The sequence below is a fragment of the Scyliorhinus canicula genome, chromosome 5 (assembly GCF_902713615.1).
Source record: "Scyliorhinus canicula chromosome 5, sScyCan1.1, whole genome shotgun sequence".
Taxonomy (NCBI): Eukaryota; Metazoa; Chordata; class Chondrichthyes; order Carcharhiniformes; family Scyliorhinidae; genus Scyliorhinus; species Scyliorhinus canicula.
The window spans coordinates 50622188-50636460 of NC_052150.1; the positions used below are offsets into that span (position 1 = coordinate 50622188).

The 14273-nt window shown below is 52.7% G+C and overlaps 1 long non-coding RNA gene across 2 annotated transcripts in view; it reads left to right on the forward strand.

Annotated features, from left to right (window-relative positions):
• Window positions 1-296: 296 nt before the first annotated feature.
• The window catches only part of LOC119965609, a 75543-nt gene continuing 61566 nt past the window's right edge, over window positions 297-14273 (forward strand). For both annotated transcript variants that reach the window (XR_005460564.1, XR_005460565.1), the window contains exon 1: window positions 297-426. This is a non-coding gene — a long non-coding RNA (uncharacterized LOC119965609). The remainder of the gene's footprint in view (window positions 427-14273) is intronic.

Sequence of the window (14273 nt, forward strand, 5' to 3'; positions counted from 1 at the left end):
GGCGCCATGAGGCAGCAGTGCTAAGCACTGCGCCACATCACCGAACATTTTACATTCCTCCCCCCCCCCCCCCCCCCCACCAGAAACATAACTGACAAGCGGGACCATAAAGTCCAGCCCATGGGATCTGGAGTCAATGTTGAGGACTCCCTGGGTCACTCACTCCCTCCTGGCCGTATGCCACTATATTGCCACCTCTGGTATGTCTGACCTGCCGGTGGAACAGGGTCCTGCTGGTGGAACAAGGTACAATAAAAAAATAATAAATAATAAATAATCTTTATTCTCACAAATAGGCTTACATTAACACTGCAATGAAGTTACTGTGGAAAGCCCCTAGTCGCCACCTTCCAGAGCCTGTTCGGGTACACGGAGGGAGAATTCAGAACAGGAGAAGATGATGGAGTCTGATGCATTGGCTCTAAGGTATGATTGGTTGGATGTGTCTGTGTCAGATGTTTCTTGACCAGTTAATGGGATAGCTCTCCCAATTTTGGCACAATGCCCAGATGTTAGTGAGGAGGACTCTGCAAGGTCAAAAGGCTTCTGTCGTTTCCTCTGCCTAGGGCGATGCAGGATTCTTCCACCTTACCCCCATCCACACTGACCTCCCAGACCTCCTCCTCCCCACCCCCATCCACACTGACCTCCTCGACCTCCTCCTCCCCACCCCCCAACCACACTGACCTCCCCAACCTCCTCCTCCCCACCCCCCATCCACACTGACCTCCCGGACCTCCTCCCCCCACCCCCCAGCCACACTGACCTCCCGGACCTCCTCCCCACACCACCCAGCCACACTGACCTCCTCGACCTCCTCCTCCCCACCCCCCAACCACACTGACCTCCCCAACCTCCTCCTCCCCACCCCCCCATCCACACTGACCTCCCCAACCTCCTCGCCCCCCACCCCCCAACCACACTGACCTCCCCAACCTCCTCCCCCCGCCCCCCCATCCACACTGACCTCCCCAACCTCCTCGCCCCCCACCCCCCATCCACACTGACCTCCCCAACCTCCTCGCCCCCCACCCCCCATCCACACTGACCTCCCCGACCTCCTCCCCCCACCCCCATCCACACTGACCTCCCCGACCTCCTCCTCCCCACCCCCCATCCACACTGACCTCCCCGACCTACTCCTCCCCACCCCCATCCACACTGACCTCCCCGACCTCCTCGCCTCCCACCTCTCATCCACACTGACCCCCCCCCGACCTCCTCGCCTCCCACCCCCCATCCACACTGACCTCCCCGACCTCCTCCTCCCCACTCCCCATCCACACTGACCTCCCCGACCTCCTCCTCCCCACCCCCATCCACACTGACCCCCCCGACCCCCTCCTCCCCACCCCCATCCACACTGACCTCCCCGACCTCCTCCTCCCCACCCCCATCCACACTGACCCCCCCGACCCCCTCCTCCCCACCCCCCAGCCACACTGACCTCCTCGACCTCCTCCTCCCCACCCCCAACCACACTGACCTCCCCAACCTCCTCCTCCCCACCCCCCCATCCACACTGACCTCCCCAACCTCCTCGCCCCCCACCCCCCAACCACACTGACCTCCCCAACCTCCTCCCCCCGCCCCCCCATCCACACTGACCTCCCCAACCTCCTCGCCCCCCACCCCCCATCCACACTGACCTCCCCAACCTCCTCGCCCCCCACCCCCCATCCACACTGACCTCCCCGACCTCCTCCCCCCACCCCCCATCCACACTGACCTCCCCGACCTCCTCCTCCCCACCCCCCATCCACACTGACCTCCCCGACCTACTCCTCCCCACCCCCATCCACACTGACCTCCCCGACCTCCTCGCCTCCCACCTCTCATCCACACTGACCCCCCCCCCCGACCTCCTCGCCTCCCACCCCCCATCCACACTGACCTCCCCGACCTCCTCCTCCCCACTCCCCATCCACACTGACCTCCCCGACCTCCTCCTCCCCACCCCCATCCACACTGACCCCCCCCCGACCCCCTCCTCCCCACCCCCATCCACACTGACCTCCCCAACCTCCTGGCCCCGCACCCCCCATCCACACTGACCCCCCGAGCTCCTCCCCCCACCCCCCATCCACACTGACCCCCCGAGCTCCTCCTCCCCACCCCCATCCACACTGACCTCCCCGACCTCCTCCTCTCCACCCCCATTCACACTGACCCCCCCGACCTCCTCGCCTCCCACCCCTCATCCACACTGACCCCCCCGACCTCCTCGCCTCCCACCCCCCATCCACACTGACCCCCGAGCTCCTCCTCTCCACCCCCCATCCACACTGACCTCCTCCCCACCCCCCATCCACATTGACCCCCCAAGTTCCCCCTCCCAGGGCAGCAGGGTGGCCTAGTGGTTAGCACAGCTGCCTCACGGCGCCGAGGCCCCAGGTTCGATCCTTGCTCTGGGTCACTGTCCGTGTGGAGTTTGCACATTCTCCCCGTGTTTGCGTGGGTTTCGCCCCCACAACCCAAAGATGTGCAGAGTAGGTGGATTGGCCACGCTATATTGCCCCTTAATTGGAAAACTGACCAATGACCTCCTCCCCACCCCCCTTCCACACTGACCTCCTCCCCACCCCCCATCCACTTTGACACCCCCGATCCCCTCCTCCCCACCCCCCATCCACACTGACCTCCTCCCCACCCCCCCATCCACACTGACCTCCTCCCCACCCCCCCATCCACACTGACCTCCTCCCCACCCCCCCCATCCACACTGACCTCCTCTCCACCCCCCCATCCACACTGACCTCCTCGACCTCCTCCCCCTCACCCTCCATCCACACTGACCTCCCCGACCTCCTCGCCCCCCCCCCCCCCCCCCCCCATGGACACTGATCTCCCCGACCTCCTCGCCCCCCACCCCCCATCCACACTGACCTCCCCGACCTCCTCCCCCCACCCTCCCATCCACACTGACCCCCCCGATCCCCTCCTCCCCACCCCCCTCCACACTGACCTCCTCCCCACCCCCCATCCACACTGACCTCCTCCCCACCCCCCCCATCCACACTGACCTCCTCCTCACCCCCCATCCACACTGACCTCCTCAACCTCCTCCCCCCCACCCCCCATCCACACTGACCTCCCCGACCTCCTCGCCCCCCACCCTCCATGGACACTGATCTCCCCGACCTCCTCCCCCCCCCCCCCCCATCCACACTGACCTCCCCTCCCCCCTCCTCCCCCCATCCATACTGACCGCCCGATCCCCTCCTCCCCACCCCCCCACCCACACTGACCTCCTCCCCATCCCCCATCCACACTGACCCCCCCCCGATCCCCTCCTCCCCATCCCCCATCCACACTGACCTCCCCGACCCCCTCCTCCCCAGCCCCCATCCACACTGACCACCCCAACCTCCTCCTCCCCCCATCCACACTGACCCACCCCGATCCTCTCCTCCCCACCCCCCCCATCCACACTGACCTCCTCCTCACCCCCCATCCACACTGACCCCCTCGACCTCCTCACCCCCCACCCCCCATCCACACTTACCTCCCCGACCTCCTCCCCCCAACCCCCCCATCCACACTGACCTCCTCCTCACCGCCCCATCCACACTGACCTCCTCGACCTCCTCCCCCCAGCCCCCATCCACACTGACCTCCCCGACCTACTCGCCCCCCACCCCCCCATCCACACTGACCACCCCGATCTCCTCCTCCCCCCATCCACACTGACCACCCCGACCTCCTCCTCCCCCCCATCCACACTGACCCCCCCGATCCTCTCCTCCCCACCCTCCACATCCACACTGACCTCCTCCTCGCCCCCCATCCACACTGCCCCCTCAACCTCCTCACCCCCCACCCCCCATCCACACTGACCTCCCCGTCCTCCTCCCCCCACCCCTCCATCCACACTGACCTCCCCGAGCCCCTCCTCCCCCCATCCACACTGACCTCCCCGACCTCCTCCCCCCACCCCTCCATCCACACTGACCTCCCCGAGCCCCTCCTCCCCCCATCCACACTGACCTCCCCGAGCCCCTCCTCCCCCCCATCCACACTGACCTCCCCGATCCCCTCCTCCCCACCTATATTCATGCTTACCTCCATATCTCACCAACCACTCTCACCGCCCACCGATACTGCCACATCCTCACCCTCGCACCTTAGCGTCCCCCTCTGCCCACTCTAACACTCAGCATTCCAGCCTGCCACACCCACCCTCAATTCACTCTCCACAAAACCCTACCTTGCATGTTCACCTGGACTGACCCTCCTGCCTTACTCCTTCTTCCCCCTTGTTCTTTCCCCCCTCTGAATTACCTCCTTTACTCCTTTCGCCCTCTTACTCCTACCTCCACACTAGCGCCATTATCCCCCTTTACTCCTTCCCCCCTCTGTTCTCCCTCCTCCCGTCCCAGCTTCACCCCCACCACCACATCATCTTCTCCCACTCACATCTAAACTTCCTCCCTCGCCTGCCTTCGCCGCTCCCTTACCAGTCCATGGTGAAGGCTCATAAGTTCCAAAGCAGGTCCAACTCATCAGTGAAGACCATGGAGGATGCTAAGAGCCCTTGGCAAAGACCCTGAAGTTCCGAAGCAGTTCAGAGATCAGCAAAGTCGAAGGAGCTGCGAGGAGACCTCCCGCCTTTCGAGAGCTACTCCACATCAGTGTCCTGTGCATGAGGATCCACCCAACATGTGGGTTTCCCCAGGGTCCAGTAGCTGTAGGTCTCCAGCATCTTTCTCTTCTTGGATGTCCGTGATGTGAGCAAGGTCCTAAATGTAAGTCCCAACTGTTGAATGCCACGTTGGTCCAGATCTATTTGGCCTGGAGTGTTTTCCTAGTGGTATGGTGGAAAATTGAACTGGGGGAAGTGATCAGATCCTCCTTTGCATCCATTTGGCGGAATGCAAACTGGTAACACACCAGCCTCCAGCAGGATTCCTGATCCGCCACAGCGGTCACCATCAGACGGTCCCGATGTAAATTCACGCCGGCAGGAAACCAATTTTACATCGCTGTTCTTTCGCCATCGCTAGGCCAAAATCCTGGAACTCTCTCCTGAACAGCACTGTGGGTGTACCTATAACACATAGTCTGCAGTGGTTCAAAAAGGCAGCTCACCACCATCTACTCAACTAGTGATGAGCAATAAATACCCGTTTCGCCTGCATCTCATTCACCTGAGGAAGGAGCTGTGCTCCGAAAGCTCGTGATTTGAAACAAACCCGTTGGGCTTTAATCTGGTGTTGTAAGACTTCTTACTGTGCTCACCCCAGTCCGACGCCGACATCTCCACATCAAATAAAAAACTGAGTAACAGCAAAAGGTTATTTTTTCACTATCAGATTCCCCCAATACTAAGACATCCCCACTTTTGTTCAACATTGTCATGTTGTCGGTGCAATTTTCATTATCAAATAATAGTTTTCATTTGTATAACACTTTTAACACATTAAAATATCTCAGATCAGACATCGGCAAGTTAAAGGAGGAGATATTAGGAAGGGGTTGGCCAAAAGCTTGGTTTCAACAGTGCCTGAAAGAAAGAGAGAGAGTCGCAGAGACAAGGAGGGAAGGAGAAGAAGCTCCAGACCCTGGTCCAAGAAGGTCAAACCTACAGCTGCTCATTGTGGGCTGAAGGAAGAGGGTGATGCGCAAGAAACCAGAGTTGTACAATCACAGAATTCCTGTCGGGTTATCAGGCTGGAGGATGTTTCGGAGATATGGATGACCAAGGCCATGGAGGGGGATTGAAGACGAGGATGAAGATGTGAAAATTGAGTCATTTGGCTGTTGCAGATTTGTCAATTCTTCAGACTCACTCTTCTCCTTGAGACCTGCAAAGGTCAATTTTGTTCCTGGGAAATATTCCTTTGGATTCTCCAGGTAAATCCTGAATGTGTCTTCAGCCCAAGCAAAACCTTTGTTTTTGTTTGCTTCAGTATAATAAAAGTCCTTCAGCCTGGCCAGGCTTGCGTCCAAATAAACCTGACAGGCTTGGCCCAGTCATGTGTTTGCCTCCACTTTCACAGTGTGCCATTGAGCCCACTTCAGTACAACTGTCTTCTTTCCCTTCTTCCATTTTGCAGGTGTAGTGATATTGTCATTGGACTAGCAATCCAAAGACCCAGGGTAATGCTCTGGGGACAGCACGGTAGCCTCGTGGATAGCACAGTTGCTCCACAGCTCCAGGGTCCCAGGTTCGATTCCTGCCTTGGGTCACTGACTGTGTGGATTCTGCATGTTCTCCCCGTGTGTGCGTGGGTTTCCTCCGGGTGCTCCGGTTTCCTCCCACAGTCCAAAGATGTGCAGGTTAAGTGGATTGGCCATGATAAATTGCCCTTAGGTTAGGTGGGGTTACTGGTTTACGGGGATAGGGTGGAGCTTAAGTGGGTTTAAGTGGGGTGCTCTTTCAAAAGCCGGTGCAGACTCAATGGGCCGAATGGCCTCCTTCTGCACTGTAAATTCTATGATATTTTTATGACATGGATTCGAATCCCGCCAGGGCAAATGGTGCAATTTGAATTCTTTAAAAAAAAAATTAGAGTACCCAATTCTTTTTTTCCAATTAAGGGGCAATTTAGCGTGGCCAATCCACCTACTCTACACATCTTTGGGTTATGAGGGCAAAACCCATGCAAACACGGGGAGAATGTGCAAACTCAACAGGGACAGTGACCCAGAGCCAGGATCGAACCTGCGACCTTGGCGCCGTGAGGCAGCAGTGCTAACCACTGCACCTTGGTGCTGCCCTGTGGTTGACTCTTAAATTCCCGCAGGGATGGGCAACAAATGCTGGCTCGGCCAGCGACACCACATCCCATGAACGCATAAAGAAAAAGTGTCCAAAATTGCCCTTAGTGTTGGGTTACTGGGTTGTGAGGATAGGGTGGGGGTGTTGACCTTGGGTGGGGTGCTCTGTCCGAGAGCCGGTGCAGGCTCGATGGGCCGAATGGCCTCCTTCTGCACTGTAAATTCTATGATAATCTAAGGTTCGGCACAACATCGTGGGCCGAAGGGCCTGTTCTGTGCTGTATTTTACTATGTTCTATGTTCTAATACAGACCAGGAAGCTGGTTGGCAAATACAATTTGGCTCACATTAAGATATGGATAGCTCGAGTTTTGTATGTGTTCACACTTATGGAACGTGGACCATGGGAGACCAGCCAGAATAGCTTTTTAATTAAGCCAGCCCAAAAGGTTGGAAGCACCAAGAGTTGGAGAGTGTATTCAAATACAGAAGGGTGCCAGGTGGTGATGTGGAAGAACAGATTGCCTTCTGTGTGCAAACATTCAATTTCTGGCTGTACTGCTGATCCAACTCATTATAGAAACATCCATGCTCCTTGTAGTAAGAATGAACTTGTTAATCCTCCTCTGCATCCCGCCTTTCCTAAATGAGACAGGTTGCCCACCAGTAGCTAAGGGGAGACAGCGCCGTGGTGGTCTGGGCTACTAATCCACAGGCCAAGGCTAATAATTCTCTGAGGAACTCAAGATGTCGCTTCTGTTTTCTCTCGCTACAGATGCTGCCAGACCGGTTTTTCCAGCATTTTCTGTACTTGTTTCAGATTCCAGCATTCACAGCGTTTTGCTTACTTCACTGCGCAGGAGATACGGGTTTAAATCCCACCACACCAGCTGGTGGAATTTAAATTCAATTAATGACTAAATTCTGGGATTGAAAGTTAGTCTCAGTAATGGTGACCCTAAAACTATCACCAATCCTTAGCTGGCCTGGCCTACATGTGACTCCCGACCCAATGTAGGCTCTGGGCCAAGTGCTGGCAAATGGGATCAGGTAGGCAGGTCAGGTGTCTTTCAGGCGTCGGAGCAGACTCGATGGGCTGAAGGGCCTCTTCTGCATTGTATTATTCTGTGATTCCGTAATATGGTTGACTCTTAACTGCCCTCTGAAATGGCCAAACAAGCCACTCAGTTCAAGGGCAATTAGGGATGGGCAACAAATGCTGCCCCTGCCAGCGATGCCCACATCCCAGGAAGGCAGAAAAAACATTTTGACTGACAGCACCATTCAACCGACAATGTCGGCAGAAGGTCATGGAATCTAACTTTAAATGCTAACGGCACATTCTCCCCATGCCTGGGTGGGTCTCACCCCCACAACCCAAAGATAATAATAGACTTCACACAGACAGTGACCCAGGCCTTAAATCGAACCTGGGACTCTGGCGCTGTGAAGCAACAGTGATAACCACTGTGCTACCGTGCCGCCCACAGATGTGCAGGTTAGGTGGATTGGCCACACTAAGTTGCCCCCTAATTGGAAAAAAATAATTGGGTATGCTTACATTTATTTTTTTTTAATTAAATGCTAACAAGCATTTGAATTCCAAATACTCAGGGTTGCCCTCTGCCAATAGAGCTTGATGCAACAACATCAAACAGGAGAAAGCGGAGAGCTAGCATCAGGGAAAAGCAAAATCTGCCATGTCTAACGTCATCAATGTTTGGATTTATTTCTCCAACTGAACAGGGGTCTGGGCGCATGCAGTTTATGTTTCCTTTTGGTTTTAATGTTAGATGTTTGAGTACTGACCCCTTGCTCCACATTGTGATGTCCTATTTTCTTTTGGCAAGTGATTAAGTCACACCAGAATATCCATATCTGTCCCAGAGATGTAGAATGAAGGACAAACCAGAGAAGTACTCTCCGGCACAGTGGGAAAAGGGCAGGACTGGTGTCATTCAATCCACTCTGCAGAGATGGCTGCAAATTGTCACACCGCAGTTTCTAGCGAGAATGGAGATGATTGGGTAACTCTCTTGTCACTCATGCCTAAAGACCATTGGGCGAGAAGTGACTGGAATTGATTTGCTGCACACCATTTGTATGCAATTATCCCCCACTCACTGCATCGTGCTGGATAAAGAATCACGGCGCCCTGTTAGTTATTTGCTTACTAAATAGACTTTGTTTGCTGTACGCTTTGCCATAAGTCCTGCCCCACCTTCAACTGACTTGCTGAACGAGTGGTGTCAATACACAGAGTGGAGAAATTAACTGCCACGTTTGCCTACATAACAAAGACTCAGAAGCAAACCATTAGTGTTTTAGATATTCTGAGGACATTAAAATGTGCGAGGTGAACGAAAGGTCTTTCTTTATTGCATAAATATAAATGGACCTTCGGTTGCAACAAAAAGGCACAATCTTCATCAATATGGGAGATTCTATATTTCTGGGCCCCTTGTGGTGAGGATCCTGTATGAGACAGAACAAATAGCCTGAGACAATATTGTAGTGAAACCTTCTGCGCTGCATTCCTGTCTACCTAGACTTAGCACTTCTAGTGCAGGATCGCTAAGTGTTTCTATGGACTTTGGGGGAAATACGAGCCAGATGATCCACATACCACATGCAGACAATACCTTACAAGGGTGCTGTTGTGTCATGTGACTCCCAGAGATTCAAAATAATCACACTCAGATACAAAATGTAGGTGCTGTCTTCAGATGTGTTTCACGGATCTCGCTCACCATAATGTGCCTGATGTGACAGGTACGTTATTGCTCGACACCTGACTCTGATGCAGCAATGAGTGATGTGCCATTCCAGATCTAACAATATTTGGATTTGGATTTATTGTCACATGTACCGAGGTGCAGTGAAAAGTATTGTTCTGTGTACAGTCCAGACAGATCATTCCATACATGAAAAAATTACATCGGGCAAACATAAATACACAATGTAAATACATAGACACAGGCAATGGGTGAAACGTACAGGAGTGAGTATTACTCAGTAGTGAAGATGTGTGAAGAGATCAGTTCAGTCCAAAAGAGGATCATTTAGGAGTCTGGTAACAGTGGGGAAGAAGCTGTTTTTGAACCTGTTAGTACCTGTTCTCAGACGTTTGCATCTCCTGCCCAATGAAGGAAGTTGGAAGAGAGAATTACCTGGGTGGGAGGAGTCTTTGATTATGCTGCCCACTTTCCCAAGTCAGCGGGAGGTGTAGATAGCGTCAATGGATGTGAGGTGGTTTTGCGTGATGGACTGGGCTGTGTTCACAACACTCTGTAGTTTCTTACGGCCTTGGGCCGAGCAGTTGCCATACCAGGCTGTGATGCAGCCAGATAGGCTGCATTCTATTGTGCATCAGTAAAAATTGGTAAGAGTCAATGTGGACATGCCAAATTAGTGTTGACGTGGGTGGACCAGGACAGATTGTTGGTGATGTGCACACCTAGGAATTTGAAGCTGTCAACCATCTCCACCTTGGCACTATTGATGCAGACAGGGCTGTTTGTCTGTGAGAAACAGAACAACAGAACCAGCACCCTGGATTGATTCACTATTGATTACTTATTACTGCTGTGTCCTAAAAATGCATGTTTAATGGTTAATAATGATTACTCGGTACTCTTCCTATAATTCATCCCAATCCTTAATAAAGTAATTTATGTAAAACTGATCTAGTGGATGCCAACAATTTTGTGTTTAAAAGGTATCATCGCTGAACCCCTCCTTCACCTGCCTGTGTCTGGGCGTTTCATGAAAGTTCTCTTGACCGTTTAGACCTGTTTATCCCTTTCCCCTGGGCAAGGTGGTGATGAGGTTGAATCCATGCCCGGAATTCTTTGGTTGTTTGGGATTCTCTGTTCCTGCCGGCAGCACACCCCAAGTATCCCAGCGGCATGGAGTGGCTTCAATGGGAAATCCCATTGACGACTGGTGGGAGTAGAGAATCCGCCACCAGCAATCGGTGGGCTGCCGAGAAACACACGGCTGGGGGACGGGACAATCCACCCCAATACGTTTAAACTCTCTGCGGGTGAATGGGGTTCCATGGTCACAGACTGCTTTTTCAGGAATCCCTCTTCAACAAACAGAACCCGTACTGTTGAGATAATTGTTGGAACTCACAAATCTTTCACCTTTCTGCTCAAAAGGAATTTTGAATAACACTTTGCTATAATGAGATGCCATTCTTGATTGTGTGAGAATAAACTAGGATCCACAGTACAGCATGACACTACAATGGTTATTATCTCTTTTTTCAGCTGTGTGATCTTACACGTCTAGCACACACTGCAAGTACATACTGTTCTTTCAATGTCTTTGTATAATCCTGGCCAGTACACAGCTGATCTGGCTCTGGGTTTACTGTGGTGAACCACTGTGTGCACCTGTATTAGGGGATGTACGGTAGGACCTGTACTACAGGTTCGCCGGTAGCCCCTGCCGGCTAGCTCCGCCCACAAGGAGCCATATAAATATGTGTGTCCTCCTTCTGATCAGCCATTTTGCCAGCTGCACTAGGAGGCCACGCATCTGACTGTAATAAAGCCACAGTTGTACCAATCTGAGTGTTTTGTGCAATTGATCGTGCATCACTTAAATCATCCATTCCTGTGTGGTCTTCATGTATCTCCTTGAGAAGTTATCCCTGCATCATTCTTTGGCATAATTATTGGGCATACAGCTAGCAGAGTGCCATCTTCCAGTGAGATGTCATCTCTGATAGACCAATGTTGTCGAATTGCTGCCTGCGCCTGCTGTATCTTATTCGGCTATTCCAGGATCACTTGCTGAGAGAGCATCTGCAACTCTTCATCTTTACGGGTCTCATCTCCAATTTCACTCAGTTTTGCTGTTCTGTTTATTAACTGATGGATCTTTTTACCTAGGTCTTTTATCTCAAGTTTCTCATATGGCAACTACAGAGATAGCGCACCTGCCAGCACCATTTCTCTCCCTGGAGCGTATTTCAGAGTGAAATCATTTAAAAAAAAAAAAATTTAGAGTACCCAATTAATTTTTTCCAATAAAGGGGCAATTTAGCATGTTCAATCCACCTACCTTGCACATAGAACATAGAAAAATACAGTACAGAACAAGCCCTTCGGCCCACAATGTTGTGCCAAACTTTTGTCCCAGATTAAGAACAAATTAATCTACACCCCATCATTCTACCGTAATCCATGTACCTATCCAATAGCTGCTTGAAGGTCCCTAACGTTTCCGACTCAACTACTTCCACAGGCAGTGCATTCCATGCCCCCACTACTCTCTGGGTAAAGAACCTACCTCTGACATCCCCCCCTATATCTTCCACCATTCACCTTAAATCTATGACCCCTTGTAATGGTTTGTTCCACCCAGGGAAAAAGTCTCTGACTGTCTACTCTATCTATTCCCCTGATCATCTTACAAACCTCTGTCAAGTCGCTCCTCATCCTTCTCCTTTCCAATGAGAAAAGGCCGAGCACCCTCAACCTTTCCTCGTAAGACCTACTCTCCATTCCAGGCAACATCCTGGTAAATCTCCTCTGCACCCCCTCCAAAGCTTCCACATTCTTCCTAAAAAAGAGGCGACTAGAACTGCACACAGTACTCCAAATGTGGCCTTACCAAGGTTTTGTACAGCTGCATCATCACCTCACGGCTCTTAAATTCAATCCCTCTGCTAATGAACGCTAGCACACCATAGGCCTTCTTCACAGCTCTATCCACTTGAGTGGCAACATTCAAAGATCGATGAACATAGACCCCAAGATCTCTCTGCTCCTCCACATTGCCAAGAACCCTACCGTTAACCCTGTATTCCGCCTTCATATTTGTCCTTCCAAAATGGACAACCTCACACTTGTCAGGGTTAAACTCCATCTGCCACTTCTCAGCCCAGCTCTGCATTCTATCTATGTCTCTTTACAGCCGACAACAGCCCTCCTCACTATCCACAACTCCACCAATCTTCGTATCGTCTGCAAATTTACTGACCCACCCTTCAACTCCCTCATCTTTGGGTTGTGGGGGCGAAACCTACGCGAACACGGGGGGGAATGTGCAAACTCCACATGGACAGTGACCCAGAGCCGGGATCAAACCTGGGACCTCGGCGCCGTGAGACTGCAGTGCTAACCACTGCGCCGCCGTGCTGCCCCAGAGTGAAATCATTACTCTGAACCTCAACCTCTGCAGTCTGTCTGAAGCTCTGCACATATTTTCTTGTCGATCTGCTCCGGTGGACAATGATCATTTTCCACTGTGAACTTTCTTCCATAGGAGATATGGATGAAATTTCTCACACCCATGCCAAAAGCTCTTGGTGCGATCGAATGGAAACATTTTAAGTGTCATTTTGGGCGCGACTGGCAGGGTGCTTCTCAACAGCCACGTTGGCAAGATCATGGCCCTCATTTAATGGTGTTTAGTGCCGGAAATAAACCCTCACGAGTTTCTCGCCATTACCAGCTGTGTCACCAGCTGACTCGCCAGACTTATGCTTCGGCAACTAGCCGCTAACAAGGAGGAGCTGCTTTTATGGGCTTCCTCACCACTCACTCTCAGTTATCACAGAGCATGGCACCACAGACCTGCTCCTCGCTTTGGCGATGCCGACCTGGCCAGGCTTCTGGGTGCTGTGGAGGTGAGACAGGACATTGTGTTCCCCCAAGGGGGCCAGCAGCAGGGCCACCAATACTACCTAGGAGGCAGTGGTAGCCACCGTCAGTGTGGGCAACGTAACAAGGACTTTGAGCGAACAATGTCGGAAGAAGATCAACAAACTCCACTGAGCTGCAAGCTACCTCTCGCCTGGCATCAGTACCGCCTGCTACCTCTCAAATTCTCCAAACTCCCCACCCCACAGATCACTGGCTGACATCTCACCCCCTCTCCATACCGATCTACGTGCTTGTTCATCAGAACCCCTGAGCACCCACCAGAACAACCCCTTCATGTCCAGGTGCGGTGCCCACACATGCCACTTGCTATAGATCCCCGTGACCCATCAAGCGTGTGGCTCACAATGCCCTCTCTTTGTCCCTGCAGGAGAAGATAGCCCATAAAAGATGGAAAGGGTTGAGAGAGAGAGAGGGGGGGGGGGGGGTGGGGGGGGGGGGGGGGGGGTGGAGGCAAAGCACCTAACATCTGAATCCTTACCCCTTATGAGGAACAGGCCCTGGGAATTGCAGGGTTGGCCGAGGGGAGACCAGTCACCCGCAGCGAGGTTGGCCTGCGCCACAGAGGTCCACTGCCCCTTCACCCAAATGATCTGTCTCAGTGAGTTGTTCATGTCCCTTTGTTCAAGAAGGGGAGTAGAGATAACCCCGGTAACTATAGGCCGGTGAGCCTAACGTCTGTGGTGGGTAAGGTCTTGGAGAGGATTATAAAAGATACAATTTATAATCATCTAGATAGGAATAATATGATTAGGGATAGTCAGCATGGTTTTGTGAAGGGTAGGTCATGCCTCACAAACCTTATCGAGTTCTTTGAGAAGGTGACTGAACAGGTAGACGAGGGTAGAGCAGTTGATGTGGTGTATATGGATTTCA